We start from the raw sequence: 4,897 nt of genomic DNA, 5'->3' as shown, positions 1-4,897 counted from the left end.
ATGCTAGCATGGGTTGGACGATTTGACTGAGGACTGGTGCAACTGGATGGCTACACCAGGCTCCAATCTAATTTGGCAGAGTTTCTACAGCTGGATGCCCTTCCTAACGCCAACCACTCAGAGAGTGTAGTGGGTGCTTTTACGTGTCACCCGCACGAAAACGGCCATGCTCGAAATGGTGTCTTTTATGTGCCACCCGCACAAGAGCCAGTCCAGGGGCACTGGCAACGATCTCGCTCGAAAACCCTACAAGGCCAGTCAGGCGGTACTGGCAACGGTCACGCTCAGGATGGTACATCTTATGTGCCGCCCGCACAAGAGCCAGTCCAGGGGCACTGACAACGATCTCACTTGGCTTGCCGGGTCTTCTCACGCACAGCACGAAAATAAATATATTCATAAATCTCAAGATTGCATAAAGTCACTCTATTGCCTATAATATTCTTATAAATATTCTTAAAATTGTTAGCCTCATGGTTAACCTCATTGTGAGTTTTTGATGTCATTGTGTAGATTACCTCCATTGATATTTTCTCAGATTGTACTTCATGAAATAATGTGTAGCACTATTATGATGTTACTCTGTAAGTCTGTAACGTGATCATAGCTGTAATTACTGTGGACTATATTAGATTAGATGTTTAGATGTATCCAGCTTTTCAATTTTGCTTCTATATCTGCAGGATAATACTTTCTCCTTAATCCATATGTCATATATTGTTTGGCATGCTGTCATAAACACACACTAACAGTCACACATACTATATATATACACACTTACAGGTACAATATGTATATCCAATTGTTTGCTCACACATCTCTGTAAATTAAATGTGGGTAAGATAGCAAAAAAAAAATTAAGTGAGAATCATATTCACAATTTTTGCATAACAACAAACAACCTGCTGATCTCCCTGAGATCAAACTTTAGTTTTAAAAGTGAATACATTAGATGATATGATCTCTTATATACTTTGTCTAAAAACAAAAGACAAGATAGTCATGGCTAGAACAAATTTGATCATAAGTCTGATCATAAAGTGCTGAGCTGAGTCTAAACCTGGGTTAAGAACTTTTGGAGAATTGTGAGCTCACAAAGATAGGTGGGGGTGGGGTGGATATGGAAGGTAGAGGGTGTTTAGAGGGATTGGGGGTTTTCCTTAAAAACAAATTATATAAGTCAGATAAAATACTTATATTTTAAACATATTTTCAAAGAAAAAAAATTTGGAGGATTAAGATATGAACATGACATCATTTTAATCAGTATCTGGTGGTATGTAAATATCAAATATTATTGTGATGTATAAGTTCTCACCTTCTTTAGTAATTTCCATAAAAATTAAATATATAAAAAGTAGCACATTCTGGATCGAGTAGTGTAAGAAAATATGGATATGCAAAATTAGCTTGATTAAAATAATCTTAAGAAGTATTTGTAAAATGCTATTTTGGTGAAAGAGGTTGTTGAGCTATGAAGCCACTGGTCTATACAACTGCGCATGCGTAGATTGTACTTCCTTAATAGCGGCTGTAATTTCGCGCCACTACACAGTAGTGTATGTAATACAAACTTGCTACCAGTTCAAATATACTTGAGGCATATTTAAATTCAGTGGAGGCGCAATGGCCCAGTGGTTAGGGCAGTGGATCCGTGGTCATATGATCGCGGTTTCGATTCCCAGACCAGGCGTTGTGAGTGTTTATTGAGCGAAAACACCAAAAGCTCCACAAGGCTCCGGCAGGGGATGGTGGCGAACCCTGCTGTACTCTTTCACAACTTTCTCTCACTCTTACTTCCTGTTTCTGTTGTGCCTGTAATTCAAAGGGCCAGCCTTGTCACGCTGAATATCCCCGAGAACTACGTTAAGGGTACACGTGTCTGTGGAGTGCTCAGCCACTTGCACGTTAATTTCATGAGCAGGCTGTTCCGTTGATCGGATCAACTGGAACCCTCGATGTCGTAAGTGACAGAGTGCCAACAACAATTTAAACTCAAAAGAAGCCATTCACTGTATTTTGTCATGGAGGAAATTTGTTAGCATGCTTGTATTTATACACATCACTGTTTTGTGCTGTCACCCCATGCTTCATTCATGGCAAGCCTGTCATTTGAATGATGACAGGAATATCATAAGAGGGGTCTGTCTTTTCAGTCTCTGTTGCTGAAGAGGAGATAACAATTCCAAAATGCATGCATCCAATGGTCTGGTTAGGAGTCACAGTGGAGTGACTTGGTGTGTTTACATCTATCTGTCTACAGAGAGAAATTTTCTCCGTGACAAAATCTAGTGAATGGCTTTCTTACAGGTTCAAATATGCCTCAAACATATTTGAACTGGTAACAAGTTTGTATTTATACACACCACTACTTTGCACTGTCGCTCCATACATACATACATACATGCATGCATAAGCATGTAGAGCAGTAAATGTAAGAAAGCAAGTTAGGCAAGTTGATATACAAAAAATATTAAATACATTTTATACAAAAAATGTATCATAAGTGCAGGAGTGGCTGTGTGGTAAGTAGCTTGCTTACCAACCACATGGTTCCAGGTTCATTCCCACTGTGTGGCACCTTGGGCAAGTGTCTTCTACTATAGCCTCAGGCCGACCAAAGCATTGTGAGTGGATTTGGTAGATAGAAACTGAAAGAAGCCTGTCTTATATATGTATGTATGTGTGTGTATATGCTTGTGTGTCTGTGTTTGTCCCCGCCCCAGCATCGCTTAACAACTGATGGCGGTGTGTTTATGTCTCCATAACTTAGCAGTTCGGCAAAAGAGACCGAAAGAATAAGTACTAGGCTTCTAAAGAAAAAGTCCTGGGGTCGATTTGCTCAACTAAAAGGCGGTGCTCCAGCATGGTCACAGTCAAATGACTGAAACAAGTAAAAGAGAGTAAAGAGTGAATGTTTACATATAAAAAGGTCTGACTTACACAGAATAGAAATAATATCAGAGATTAAAGGGGTTGAGTAAGAGTTTTATGAGTCCAACAGCTGTTTCTCGGGGCTTGGTTATCCAAAATAATGATTGTAAATTGATTCCATCACTGGATAATACCAACCTCCATCATCTGGGAAGAAGTTTTAGATTTGAGGTGTTGACAGAAAGGATATTAAGGATGGTATGTATACATATACACACACACACACAATGGACATCTTTCAGTTTCTGTCTACCAAATTTACTTTGGTTGGCCAAGGGTTATAGTAAAAGACACTTGCCCAAAGTGACACACAATGGGATTGAACTCTGAACCACATGGTTGAGAAACAAACTTCTTACCACACAGCCAAGAGTGGAACTTTGCTTCTTATCTGTCATCACAATTATGAGCATATTATCTATGTGGTAGTTACTTTTGTAGTGACACACTGACACAAACATCAATATTACCGACTAGTCATATTTTGCATAATATATCTGGGAAATTTGGTGTTAGGTGTTTATTAAATAAATAACTATAATCTTTTCTCCATATTTAATTCTTTCTATAGTTAAAAGATGAATACAAGTAATTAGTAACAAATTTATCTGCTATAAAAAAAATCACTTCTCACAAAATTTAGTTGGAGTCAACTAGAAATCACCATCATCATCATCATCGTTTAACGTCCGCTTCCCATGCTAGCATGGGTTGGACGATTTGACTGAGGACTGGTGAAACCAGATGGCTACACCAGGCTCCAATCTGATTTGGCAGAGTTTCTACAGCTGGATGCCCTTCCTAACGCCAACCACTCAGAGAGTGTAGTGGGTGCTTTTACATGTCACCCGCACAAAGTCAGGTGGTACTGGCAATGGCCACGCTCAAAATGGTGTATTTTATGTGCCACCCGCACAAGAGCCAGTCCAGGGGCACTGGCAACGATCTCGCTCGAAAATCCTACGACGGCCAGATCTAATCAAAACCCAAATGAAATGATTACTATAATATTCAGGCTTTGTTAATAAGGTAATCTAATTAGTGTTGAGAAGAAGGGGTAGTGAAAGTATAATAGCTACAGTAAGAAGTTCTGGAACCTATGTTGGTAACAAAAGATCAGTCACTTTCTCTGAGAGAAGAAAGTGAAGTCTTAGCAAAGATAATACTGTGTAACATGATTTATGTCATTGGTTACCAACTTTTATTTCTTATTTGCTTAACCCTAGAAACTATGAAATATGCCCAATATTTCCTTCAAACTTTGCATTTGTTACATTTATTCAAACCTCGAAGTATCCCTCTGAACACATGGCTCTGATACTTCCGCACAACTCTTGCTCATGATCACAGATGCACATATTGTCAGACACGAAGGAGCATGCTCATGTGATAAAGGTCAAGCAACTGACAAGCATATCTGGTATTGTGCAGAATATTTGCTATAATATTTCTACTTCAGCAGCTCAATGCTGAATTTGTCTGAAATGTAATGGAAAAATGGATCACTTTCAAAACATTGATGTCCTGGTCATAAAAGAAAAGTTTGAAGGGAATAGTAGTCATGTCCTTTGATTTCTAGATAGAAGCAAATAGGAAATAACACTTAGTGACCAAAGACAAAAAAAAGTAGAAATTTTTTTGTTATATAGGGTAATCCAACAACAAATCAATTATATTGAGTTTACTGATGCCTTTGTATTCTCGAGCTATGTTTATTGAGGTGGTGATGAAGGGCCAATTTTTTTGTATGTGTGCCATGAATATTGAAGAGGTGATGTAGGCAATCCCTAGCATTTGTGTCTCTTCTCTTTGTGTAGTGTTCTATGTTGTGAAGTGTGATGGTTGACTGGGTTTGATGTCCATTGAATGCCACTTTTAGTCTTCAGGTGCTTGTTTTAGACTATCTGAGCTAATTTCTAAAATGGTTGATGTAATGCTATAGTCATTGAATAACAACTACATC

Source organism: Octopus bimaculoides, chromosome 4, assembly GCF_001194135.2.
Source record: "Octopus bimaculoides isolate UCB-OBI-ISO-001 chromosome 4, ASM119413v2, whole genome shotgun sequence".
Lineage (NCBI taxonomy): Eukaryota > Metazoa > Mollusca > Cephalopoda > Octopoda > Octopodidae > Octopus > Octopus bimaculoides.
The sequence above is the reverse complement of the archived record's forward strand: the minus strand, read 5'-3'. Positions refer to the sequence as shown.